This window comes from Carassius gibelio, chromosome A9 (genome assembly GCF_023724105.1).
Source record: "Carassius gibelio isolate Cgi1373 ecotype wild population from Czech Republic chromosome A9, carGib1.2-hapl.c, whole genome shotgun sequence".
NCBI classification, from domain to species: Eukaryota; Metazoa; Chordata; class Actinopteri; order Cypriniformes; family Cyprinidae; genus Carassius; species Carassius gibelio.
Genome location: NC_068379.1, coordinates 25450292 through 25464164, shown reverse-complemented (window position 1 = coordinate 25464164; position 13873 = coordinate 25450292). Strand labels below are relative to the sequence as shown.

The following is a 13873-nucleotide window of genomic DNA, read 5'->3' as shown; positions in this document are numbered from 1 at the left end:
CTTTTGCGTTGAGAGCGTTTTGAAGCTGTGAAACAGATCCAGAGGCTGAAATTTAACAAGAGCAGCATCAGCAAAGGCAGTATGCTATGTGGTATGTACTGAAACTGTATATATTTGCTTAGCGGTTTTGGAAAATGACTAAGTTCCACTTTATGTCGTCTTTTTTTTTTTTTTTTTAAGCTGTACATGTGGAAAGTGCAGTTTGATGACAACATCGCATGTTGTTTACTTGATGTGCTTACGCGCTGATAGCTAAGTTAACAACACAGAGATATTTGAAGCAGTTTTACTCACCGCCTGTGGTTCCAACACACAATCGTGACCCTTTTCCGTTGGGACTGCATTATCCTTAAGAAATAAACGACGTGCAATCCGAAATGCAGGGAACAAACAAAAACACTTGCACAACTCCGTTGATGCTCTGTAAAAATAAACTCCATCCACTGGTCCCTTAATGCTGTTTCTCTTTTGGTAATCTGTGCAGGGTTGTCTTGCCCTGGCAACCAAAAACACACTTCTTTTGTGACATTTGGCGACGCTCTCGCTCTGATCAGTGAAGTCTGTTGTGCTCTCAGTGCTCTGCTATACGGGAGCGCGCTCTTCCGGCAGAAGTGCCTCAGGACCCATATAAGGAAATTCCGCTCCATCTAACGTCACACAGAGCCATACTCGAAAAAAACTTTCCGAAACTTGTGACAAACCGGAAGAGGTTTTTTTTGGAACAAAATACTCCTTCAAACGTACAACTTAATTTTTGAAACTTTGTCCATGTTTATCATGGGAATCCAACTCTTTAACAGTCTAAAAAATTCAGTATGCATGAAATAGCATTTCACCACCCCTTTAAGAGATTTTTGAACTATTACTCTTCCTTTTAATTACACAAATGTCTCATTAAAAATATCTGCAAATTTATCAAACTGAACTGAGATCAGGTAAAATCCATAGACACTGGTTCAGTGGTTCTCAAAACTGTGAATCATGAGATCATTGCCCCCCAACACCACGGAAATTTCTAAAGAGTTGTGGAGTAAGGAAGGGTTGTTTACTGAAATAATTTGACTTTGTACCAATGGTCTGAAATAATGATTTGCAAAAGGTTTCAAAGCTTCATGAAGCATAGTTTCGAAAGTGCATCATTTTACAATGGCCTGCACTTTATAAAGGACCCAGATTACATCATTCGCACAACTCACAACTTCCAAAACATTTGTTTTTGTCTCTTGAAAGTGTTTTTTTTTTTTTTTTTTTTTTCATGTTTTGTCAGCAGAACAAGCAAATAGCTAGAAGCGTATGACATTAAATTTTCTAATGGCATCTGCTCTTACAGGCAAAATAAGCCTAATTTTAATTCAAGACAAAAATTAAATATGCTGCTACCCTGACATACAATAGTTCCTTGCTGTCGCTTGTAATACTGTCATTTTTCTAGAGTTTCTTTGTACACATGTTTTTGAATAATATGAATGGAAAAATAAGAAGGATGAAGTGTATCTTATATTTGCTCATAATATTCAAAGGATGGACAATGCTCGCCAACTACTGGTGTAATAATGTAACTTACCCAGATAGCACATTTACGTCTGCAAGATGTCTGTTTAAAGATCACTTCATCTGGAAAACATCTGCTGTGTACAAACATCTGATAGATGTCTGTAAGATGTCAGTTTTACATATATTCTAAATCATAAACATCTTAAAGATATCTTCTAAACGTCTATTTGACATAGGGATACGTCCTATAGACGTATAAAATATGTCTTGCAGATTTAAATGCAGACATCAAATAGACATCCCTGTGATGTACGTAAGGGTACATGAAGATCCAAATCAGCGATACACAAAGCAGATGTAGCAGTGGAAGTCATGTGACACGGAGCTTCATTATCAATGCAATGCTTTATTTAGATTCTTCTCATGTTATTATTTATCATGGAAATATACTGTGTTTAGATACAGTAATTAACTGTATGTGTGATAATGTTTACATTGTTTGATTAATATAGTCTACTGTAGACACCAGGCAGCTGAATGGAGCTCATGTTTGGAGAGTGAATGAGTCTCAGAAGAGATTTGATTTGAATATTTCCTTTTATCTGGAGATGGGCTGCTGTTTCTACAGCACTGGAAACACAGTCTGTTCATGCAGGTAAAATATGCACAAATCAATTCTTAAAGTAATATTTCACCTAAAACTTAAACATCTGTCATAACTTACTCATGTCGGTTCAGACCTTTGTGACTTTCAAAGATACGATTTTTTTCAAAGAGTTGATCAAACAGTCTGAATTGGTGAATATTTTAAACCAAAAAGATTATTCAACAATAAAGTACATTGAGTAGGCTCCTACAAACATTACCATAAGGGCAAAGGTATATTATATATTAAAAATAACTAATAAAATAGCACAATAACACAATATACTAGCACAGAGGATCAAATTAACAATAATTTCTATAAGTACATTTACTTGAGTGCAGTTTTTGGTTGCTCTACCCACCTCTGCTCAAGAAAGTTTGTGACAAATAAAGAGCAGTAAATATCATCAGTGATATAATATGTAACAATTAGAACCCGGACGGACATTTTAAGACAAATAATAAAACATGTTTGCAATGGATACAGGCCTATTTGACTTAAGTTGACTTTATGTGGTATCAGAACTAATATGGTGGTAATTAGCCTAGGCTATTTTGTAATGTTATTAGAGTATTGATCATTAAAATCTGGCAAACAATTTGGCACTAAATTACTAAGATCTATAAATGGGTAAGCATGGTGCTGTCCAGTAAGCGGCCAACTATGGCAGCGATCCAACGTGTCCTTGTATTGAATCAAAGACGGAGCCGGACGCGGAGCCGTTTAGTCCATGTCAATTTTTTTATTTGGCAAAACTTAAGCTCTTTTTACATTTTGCCTGACGTGGCTATATTTAAAAAAAATTGCCTCCCAAGACAACTCATTATGGAGATGCTGGACCTTCTCAGACCTGCGCTTGCCAGGCTAACATGGCGAATTTTGCTTTAAGCCCTGAAGCCCAGCTGCTTGCAGCACTAAGTTTTTTTGCTACAGAGAGCTTCATCGAGGTCGTGGGAGAGGGCTACGGTCTAAGCAAGACCTTTGTGGCTTTGGCACCTGCTGAGAGAAAGAAATATAACAGCGTAAAGCAGGCAGTCTTAAAATGTTATGAACTCGTTCCAGAAGCTTATCGGCAACGTTTCAGAAATTGGCGAAAAGGTGAGAAACAAACCCATACAGAAGTGGCAAGAGATTTGAGTAGTTTTTTTTAATCGTTGGCTTGCCGCTGAGGGCGTGGGATTTGCTGATTTTGGAACAGTTTAAAAATATCTTGCCTGAGAGTATAGCTATTTATGTGAATGAGCATGAAGTTAAGACTGCTGCGGAGGCTGCTGTTCTCGCCGATGGTTTTGTGTTGACGCACAAAAGTAGAGTACATGAGTATTTTCCACGTTATGAATATGACCATAGGGAATATCGATCAGGTCGGGTTAAATTTGATCATTTAATGAAGAATAAAACACGGGAGACTGAGGTTGTTGGTGAGAAGTGTAATTATTGTTTGGAAAAAGGACATTGGAAGCGAGAGTGTCCAGTGTTGGGTGCGCGAAATAAGGGTAGAACTGCAAATGGAAAAGCTGTTGGTTGCACGTCTCCTGTTGTGCATTCAGATGGGCCTGTGGTGTTTCATGAGGATCAGTTCTCTACTAAGGAGGTTTTAAATGCCGTTAAGCCTGACGAGGGTGGGGAAAAAAATCTTGGAGCTGTGTCTAGGAGTGGGCGTGAAACTTCTGGGGTGTCTGATGTGTCGAACTATGCGCCATTCATTAGTGACGGTTTTGTCTCGTGGGTAGGGGATGCGCACAGAGTCCCAGTGAAGATCTTGAGGGACACAGGAGCCTCAGAGAGCTTTATTTGTGCTTCGGTTTTGCCATTTTCTCCAGTATCAGATACAGGGAAGTTTGTTTTAATTCAGGGAATAGACCTTTAATCTTTCCCGGTGCCTTTGCACAGAGTTCAATTATTTTCAGGATTTGTAAATGGCGAGATTACAATTGCCGTGAGACCCTCTTTACCTGTAGATGGCATTGATATCATTTTGGGCAATAATTTGGGTGGGTGTTTAGTGTCCCCACCGCTGGTGGTTACTGATGTGCCTTTGCCATTAGAGGAGCCAGATAAGTGTTTGCAAGATTTTCCAGAAGTTTTTACTGCCTGCGCTGTGACGCGTGCAATTGCTCGTGCGCAGATACGTTCGCCATCTGATGGGTCTAACATGTCTGTGTCTGGTTTGTTTATTCCAGAATTATGATGAGCTGGTTGAAGCTCAAGGAAAAGATCAGAGTCTGGAAAAAATTTTTTGGCTTAGCTGCAGCTGACCCAGCTAAAGGTTATCTGGTGCAAAATGGTCTCTTGCTCCGAAAGTGGTCATCTTGTGTGGATCCTGATGTGGCAGATCAGGTGATGCAAGTCTTGATACCTGACAAGTATCGCGATTCAGTTTTAAAAACAGCACATGGTATAGAGTCTGGACATTTTGGTGTAAAGAAGACCTATAATCAAATATTACGACATTTTTATTGGCCACGGATTAAGAGAGACGTAATGAAGTTTGTGAGAACTTGTCATTTTTGTCAAGTGTTAGGGAAGCTGAATATTACAATCAAGCCTGCTCCCTTACAGCCCATTCAGTCCGTAGGCACGCCGTTTGAACACATCATTATTGATTGTGTAGGTCCTTTAACTCCATCAAAAACTGGATGTACATATCTGTTTACAGCAATGTGCCAGGCGACATGGTATCCAGCTGCATATGCGTTAAGGGCAATAACCACAAAGTCCATTATGAAATGTTTGTCACAGTTTATTTCTGTCTTTGGGATCCCGAAGATAATTCAAAGCGACCGAGGTTCGAACTTCACCTCCAAGACGTTTGCGGCTGCTTTGAAATTGTTAGGTGTGAAGCACAATTTGAGCAGTGCCTATCATGCTCAAAGCCAGGGGGCGCTGGAACGTTTTCATGCAACCTTGAAATCTCTGTTATGCGCATATTGCGTTGAAATGAAGAAGGATTGGGAAGAGGCTTTACCATGGCTTTTGTTGGCGGCCCGTGGGGTTGTTCAAAAAAGCACAGGGTTTTGTCCTAATGACTTGGTTTTTGGTCACAAAGTACGAACATCTTTGTCTGTTATGAACACTGAATTAGACCAGTCAAAAACCCCTGCCAGTTTGGTGGAGTATGTTAATGGTTTCCACCGTAAATTATTTTTGTCTTGGAATTGGTTAGTGAACATCTGAGTGCGGCTCAGGACAGAATGAAACAGCGGTATGATCGTAAGGCGGAGGCCAGGGTATTTAATCCCGGTGATCAGGTGGTAGCATTGCTGCCCATCCCAGGTTCGCCTTTTACAGCAAGGTATTCAGGCCCTTTTACGATCACGCGTAAAGTCTCTGAGACAAATTATTTGTTGTCTACTCCTGAACGCAGGAGATCAACGCAGCTTTGCCATATTAATTTGCTGAAGCCGTACTACTCCACATCTAAGGGGCAGGGATGTAGTGGAGGCTAAACTCACGTAAACGCCGTTTACACACCTCCCAAAATTTGGAAAAATAGCATTTACCCACCTCCAAAGTGTGTTTATCCACCTATAAATTGAGTTTATCCACCTCTAAATAGTCTACAGTTCCAATGAAATTTTAAATTAAGCTTATGTCATTTTAGTTTCATATTGTTCATTATTAGTTTCATAGGTTGTTTGTTGTTAAAAATTAAGTCTTTCATATTGCGCTGCAACTTGTCAGTGTTGACCAATTGCTTGCGGTGTTGCCAGTAGTAGGGAAGTTCGGATCATTTTACTGACTCGGATCTTTGAGTCTCGTTCAGCAAAATGAACTAATCTTTTCTCTTCCCGTCTCTATGGGAGTGACAGGAAGAATAAAATACTCGGACCTCACCTGTCGATTCAGAACTCATATGTTGTGTAATGCGCATGTTCGGTCAACATAAAATGAACGAATCACTCTCTGAGACAACTCTGTAGTCCTGAGTCATATTAAAGATTGGTTCAAAATGAACGACACGCAACGACTGCATCAAGATTCAAAAATGGATATCCGGCAAATAATATTAATAATAGTAATAATAATAATAATAATAATGTTCGTTATTTTGAATAGAAATCATCACTCATACAGCAGCCATTCATCTCATCTCCGGTTTATTTGTGTTCGTATACATACAATATCCACGATCCGCCAGGGCTAGGCTATAGTCCAATGGTGCACACATTTGAAGAGATAATAATTTTATGACATGTTTGTAAAATATTTTGTCATACAGAATAACATTTCTATTCATTTTACACTGCTTTATGCAATCTGAAGAGCTAAAACAGCTAACAGAGCTAACAATTACTCTCCTCTTATTGATAGTTTGTAAAGCTGTCAATCATCTTACGTGAACCACGTGATCAAAAGGATGTCCATTTGCAATGAAGCTGTCTGTGTCATTGCAGTCTGTGTAATTGATAAAATATATGAAAGACAAAAGTAAAAAAATATTTGATTCCAGCTTGTTAAATATGAATATGTTCTAGTGTCTTCTCTCCTCTGTGACAGTCAACTGAATATCTTTGAGTTGTGGAAAAAACGAGTCATTTGAGGACCATTCCTGGGCATTTGGGGAAACACTGATCCACATACCATACAACTAACCGATTAATTGAGAAAATATTCAACAGATTAATCGACTATTAAAATAATCCCAAATCCCTAATCATTGCATACAAGTGCATTGCATTGGAACCCCTGGATATAAGCCTCCCTCTCTATTCCTCTTTAAAAAAAAAATAGTTCTCTCTGTTTTGTCATTTAGTAAACTTTATAGATTTCAACCTTATTATTCTTTCTTAAGTCTATTTAACAAGAACTTAGATTAATGTATGAATTAAATAGTGATTGTGTGACCTATATGAGGGAATAACCAGTGATACCCTTGGTAGTAATATCAAATGATAGCCTATAGCGATGTCATCAGGATACACATACATCGGTAGGCAGTGGCCCACCTTACCTTGACCACGATGTGGTCACCCAGAATTTATAGTTTACCCACCTCTTTTTTTACCACTACACATCTGCTAAGGGGGTGGTGGGTGATCATGCGGACAGTCCTGTGGGATTGGCTGTTGTAGAGGCGCTGCCGAACGTCGCACAGGTGGCAGCTGAGGATGGGGTGCAGTTTCCAGAAGATGCAGTTTTGCATGGGTGCTTGAATAACACGCAGAAGCTGCCTGAACTGGATAGTATGTAGGGGCATTTAAGTGGGGAACAGCGCAATGAGTTAAAGTTTTTAATTTCTGAATTTTCGTCTTTATTTTCTGACACTCCGACCTGTACAAGTTTGATCGAGCATGATATTGACACACAGAGTGCCCGCCCGGTTAAGCAGAGGTTTTATTGACTGCCTCTAAAGAAGCGTAAAAGTATGGAGGCCAGTGTTCAATATCTTCTCGATAACGGTCTGGCCAAACCATCCTATTCCAGCTGGGCATCACCATGTTTGTTGGTTAAAAAATCGGATCAAACATATAGGTTTTGTACAGATTATAGGAAGGTTAATGCATTGACAAAGCCCGACTCCTTTCCATTACCTCGTATTGAGGATTGTGTGGATCAGGTGGGTAGTGCGCGGTACGTTAGTAAATTTGATTTGTTAAAAGGGTATTACCAGGTACCACTAACACTGAGAGCGCAGGAGGTATCTGCATTTGTGACATCATCTGGGTTGTATTCTTACTCTAGGATGAGTTTTGGCCTTCGGAACGCCCCCTCAACCTTTCAGCGTCTCATGAATAGGGTAGTTGCAGGGTTGGAGGGATGTGCCGTTTATTTAGACGACGTGGTCTGTTATGCCGATACTTGGGGTGACCATCTGGCACGTATTCGTGCACTGTTCCAGAGGTTGGTGGCAGCAACTCTTACTTTTAATCTTGCTAAATGTGAGTTTGCCCAGGCCACTGTCGTTTATTTAGGTAAGGTGGTGGGCCAAGGTAAGGTGCGGCCAGTAAATGCGAAGGTCGTGGCCATAGAGAACTTTCCCCCGCCGGCCACGAAGAAAGAATTGATTCTGGGTATGATCGGTTATTACCGTGGTTTTTGTTGTAACTTTTCCATGGTAGTTTCCCCTCTGACCAATTTATTGAAGGGCACAGCTAAGTTTGTTTGGTCGGCCGAGTGTCATCAGGCATTTCAAAATGCCAAGCTGTTATTGAGTTCGGCGCCGGTCTTGGCTGCACCCAACTTCAACACTTCGAGGTGTATGTGGGTGGGGGTTTACATTCAATTGTGGTCTATTTGGACCATAATCCCCTCACTTTCCTCCAGTCACTAAAGAATTCCACCAACGCCTCTTACGCTGGGCACTATTTTTACAGCCTTTTTGTTTAATTATTTGGCACATCCGCGGCGTGGAGAATGTGTTAGCTGATGCACTCTCTCGTGCCCCGGAGGGGTCAGAGTAATCGTGTCTGTTTTTCCCGCTCAATCTGTGTCTGTTCTGCTTGCCTTAAATAGCTGTCCATGGTACCGGGATTTGCTGGTTGCAGGATGTGGTAAGGGTGGCGTGGGTAAGAATGGTCACTGTTGGTCCAGTTGTCCTGTTAGGAATGAGGTACACTTGGGGAAGCCTCTGATTGTAAAGTACCTTACCATTAATATAAAAGCATATTACATAATTTTTAGAAGTCGTTAAACCCATGTCAAGAAGCGGCACAAGTGGCACAACGGGATAAAGGAGGGTGGATGATTAGCGAGGGATACCCAGTTCGTCTATCTGTCACAACAATTATCATATTACTGACCATTTGATAATTTAATTTATAGTCTATATTTTACTGATAACTTAAACTATGTTCAAATAAATGTTACTGGAATAATTTGAGGAATGTTTAATTTGCATAGAACGTGTTGTCTTTCTTAACGCTGTAATGCACCTTCACGTGAAGTGGAAAATCAATTCCTGAGCAATCGATGCCAACTAATTCAGCACCTTCACTCGGGACAGCGCCTTTGTAACGTCGAACGTAAGAGGCAGCGTGTTAAGAAGCTTCCTAAGGGACACTTCGGGGAACACACTTAGGAACATAAACAACTTTGGTAAGATATATTTTTCGAGTCTTCTTAGCGTGGTAAGAGGGAGCTTTATCGGGGAACTGAGCCCAGTATGTTTTTTTTTTTTTTTTCAGAATTATCTTGTGTTTGATTTACGTTACATTTAGTCATTTAGCAGCTGCTTTAATCCAAAGTGACTTACAAATGAGGAAAATACCATAAAAATCAACAAGATAGCAATAATATGCAAGTGCTATATCAAGTCTCAGTTAGCTTAAAGGGGGGGGGGGTGAAATGCTATTTCATGCATACTGAGTTTTTTACACTGTTAAAGAGTTGGATTCCCATGATAAACATGGACAAAGTTTCAAAAATTATGTTGTACGTTTGAAGGAGTATTTCTGTTCCAAAAATACTCCTTCCGGTTTGTCACAAGTTTCGGAAAGTTCTTTCGAGTATGGCTCTGTGTGACGTTAGATGGAGCGGAATTTCCTTATATGGGTCCTGAGGGCACGTTTGCCAGAAGAGCGCGCGCTCCCGTATAGCAGAGCACTGAGTGAGAGCACAACATGCATTCGCTGATCAGAGCGAGAGCGTCGCGAAATGTCACAAAAGAAGTGTGTTTTTGGTTGCCAGGGCAAGACAACCCTGCACAGATTACCAAAGAAAAAACAGCATTAAGGGACCAGTGGATGGAGTTTATTTTTACAGAGCCTCAACAGAGTTGTGCAAGTGTTTGTTCCCTGCATTTCTAAAATGCTTGTTTTACAAACCAAGCCCAGTTTGACGACGGATTTGCACATCGTTTACTTCTTAAGGATAATGCAGTCCCAACGAAAAAGGGTCACGGTCGTGTGTTGGAACCGCAGGTGGTGAGTAAAACTGCTTAAAATATCTCTGCCTCCTTGTTAGTGCGTCCGCCTCCCATCAGAGACCGGGGTTCGAGCCCCGCTCGGAGCGAGTCGTTGCTGCTGCTGCTCTCGTTCAGTTTCAGCCTTCACAGCTGTCGCAGCTTCCAAACACTCTCAACGCAAAAGCCTACTCGCGCTCGTGATTCTTTAGTTCCGCCCACACACAATCGGTAAAGACTATCTTTCTCTTATGAATATAATAAAACTAAATACTTTTTGGAGTTATGAAGGATGCAGTACTACTCTATAGGTACTCAAGATTAACAGGACATTGAGTGAAAACGAGCATTTCACCCCCCCCCTTTAACACAGTACACATAGCAAGCTTCATCTTTAATTCTATAATAAATAAAATGAAAATAGAAATAATATATATTTTTTTTTTTTTGTTATTTATTTGATAGGGACAAAGCATGTTGATGAACACTTGTACAGAATACAAATGTAAACAAGCCGGATTATAGCAGTAATGCTAATTTACGTCCGTAGTCCCTAGGCAGGTACACACAAACAAATACTCACTATACACAAGACTCTGCTAAAAAACACAATACATAAACCACATCACAAAAATTTGTAAGAAAAATGTTCACACACTTGATTTTTCATAAGCCACTTCTTAAGATGTTCTTTAAAAGTGTGATAATTAGAACACTGTCGTATTGACTGTGGCAAACTATTAAAGTATTTGCTTTGTATCACTGATAAAACTTTCTGGCCAAAAGATGTTCGCCTATTTTGTACTTCCCAATCCCCTCTTCTGACAGACCTGGTACCAATACCACAATCTGCCCTCTGTTTGATGAACTCCTTCAACGGGGGTGGAGCAAGCCCATGCCAGACCTTATAAACAAAGCATGCATAATTAAGATTTTTAAAATTTTCAAAACTCAAAAGATTATGTTTTTTTATTATTTTACAGTGGTGAAATGAGAGGGGTTTTTTTTATCAAACACCTTTATCGCCTTCCTATACAGTGTTTCTATTGACTTAAGAATTGAGTTACTAGTGAATGACCAACTACTGAAACAATACTGCATATGTGAAAAAATAATTGAATATAAATACAGCCTTGCAGCACCAACTGTCAAGAAAGACCTAATAAACCTAAAATTTCTTAAATTAAACTTCACAATATTAGACAACTTTTTTACATGGCTTTTAAAAGTGAAAGTAGAATCCAGAGTAACTCCAAGATACGTAAACTCTTTCACAAGTTCTATTTCCTCTCCTCCTAGAAATACATTTGAATGCGTCATCTCTACTAACCGTTTTGAAACATCATACACACAGATTTTTTTGTGTTTAATATTAAACCTGTCCTGATAAGCCAATCCTGTACATTAGTCATAGCAGAGGTCAAAGTAATCAAGGCTTTTTCAAAATTCTTTGCATGGGTATAAATAACTACATCATCTGCATATAACTGAATATTTACATCTTTACATACTTCAGGTAAGTCATTAATGTAAAGTGAAAATAACAATGGTCCTAAAATAGAACCTTGAGGAACCCCCTTGGGGCAGACAATATAAGAAGATTTCACGCCATCAATACATACATATTGTTTCCTATTAGAAAGATAAGATTTTACCCAAAGTATTGCTTCCTCTGAGAAATTAAAATTTGTTAGTTTAGATAAAAGCACCTGATGGTCAACAGTGTCGAATGCATTCTTTAAATCTAAAAAGACAGCACCAACACACGCATTCTTATCTAGTAAACATTTCACTCTCTCAACAAACAAACAGTTTGCTGAATCTGTTGAGTAATTTTTTTGGAAACCAAATTGCATTGGATGTAAAGAATTAAAACCCTTATTTAGATGATTAGTCAAAAGATTTGATACCCATTTTTCTGCTACCTTAGATATAATAGGAAGAATACTTATTGGCCTATAATTTTTCAAATTTAATTTATCTCCAGATTTGTAGATTGGAACAACTGTAGCCATCTTCCAAGCAGATGGAACAACTGCTTGTTTGAATGACAGATTTACCGTGTGTGTTATTGGGCATACTAAAGAATCTTTATTTGTTTTTAAAAATGTTGTGTCAAGCCCATACACATCCTTTGCTTTGGAGCTTTTTAATGCATCAATGATATTTGCTACTTCTAACTCAGTTATTTCATCTATTTGAAATAACGGTTTATCAATTTGTATAGGTCTATATGTAATGTATTTTACAGTAAAATGCTGTTTTAATTCATCCACTGAATTTCTAAAATGTGAATTAAAATTATTGGCTATAGATAAAGAATCTTTTACTAGAGTACTGTTAGTTTTAAGTTCAAAATGTTTTACATTGTTCTTTTGTTTACTAGCTAATTTATTAATGGTTTGCCAAATTGTTGACCCCTCAATAATGTTCATAAAAAAACTTGCTTTAGCCTTTCGTAAAGTCTGTATTACCTTATTCCTCATAGAGGTGTATTTATATAGATCAGTTAAAAGACCAGAATTCAGCAATTTTTTAAGGAGCTGATCTCTCTTTCATCAATTTCCTACATTCATTGTTAACCCAGGGTAATGTATTCTCTTTTATTTTTGTTAACCGTCCCCTTCTAGTAAATAATTCAAACACCTCTTTAACATTTCCCAAAAAATAATCAGAGCCTCTCTCTAAATTTTCACTTTGCAGGACTTCACTCCAATCAATCTCTTTTAAAGCTATTTCAAGATTGTGTTGCTGATTTTTAGGGACTACATCACAATGAGCAGTGGTTTTAAATGAATTTAAAAAGCGTTGCTTTGTTAGTTTTCTTGAAAAGAAATTACATTTTGGTCAGACAGCCCTGTCAGCAGGTTATAATGTTTTAAAATTCTTTCAGGTTTATTTGTAAACAGTAGATCTATTCTAGTTTTAGAATGAGGGGTTATTCTAGTAGGCTGTTCTATCAGTTGTGTAAAGTTAAAATAGTCAAAAATCTGTTTTAAATTTTCCCTGTCCTTTCTTTTATTCCAATTCATATTAAAATCTCCCATGATAATTACTTATTTTTTTTAAATCACAGTGATTGAGAAGTTGTTTCAATTGGTCATAAAAATCCAACTTTGCTGAAGGTTTACGATACATACAGATTAAAATAAAAGACATTTCTGCAGAAAGTGAGATATCCACACCAACACACTCAAGACTAACATCACTTGGCCATTCAATTTGATTACATTTTAAAGTGCTTTTTATATAAAGTAAAACCCCTTAGAAAATGAATAGAGCAAACTAGTGTTAGAGGCATATTTCTTGCTTTTGCTAATTTATAAATAGAAAGAAAAACAAACAGATATAATATATATATTTTTTAGGAATATAAGCAACATTGTAAATGTTGCTTAATGTTTTAGGTGTGTTGGTGCGTTAAGAGTGTAGGAAAGTTCTTGAATGTGTTGAAAAAACTGTCATAGCAATTGTTAAAAACTGTAATAATCCTGATAATGGCCGATAATGAGAACTATATTCTCCATATAGCGGATAAGTGGTTTGAATGGAATGGATGGATGAATTCAGCATTTTCTGTAGGTTTACCGTATTCAGGTTTAGTCACTAGCCATTGTTTAAAAAATAAATAAATAAAATATAAAGAAGATTATTGTGGACAACCTCTGTTTTTATCTGTTTTTCTTTTCTATAATATCTATCAAATTAAAAAGGAAATAAACATCAGGCTCACCAGTTCACACCTCTTTGAATTTATGGGGAACCCAGGTTGCCTTGGAAACAGATTCACTTAGCACATGATTGCTAATGCTATGAGTTTAAGTGTGTTGCTTCAGTGCAGGGGGAGAGTGACAGATGGGTCAATCACATTATCTGGAGGCCCAGACCGC

General features: G+C 38.3%; 1 protein-coding gene across 3 annotated transcripts in view; it reads left to right on the top strand.

The window, feature by feature from the left end:
* The window catches only part of LOC128020240 (nuclear factor 7, ovary), a 257606-nt gene that overhangs the window by 236110 nt on the left and 7623 nt on the right, over positions 1-13873 (top strand). The window lies entirely within an intron of this gene.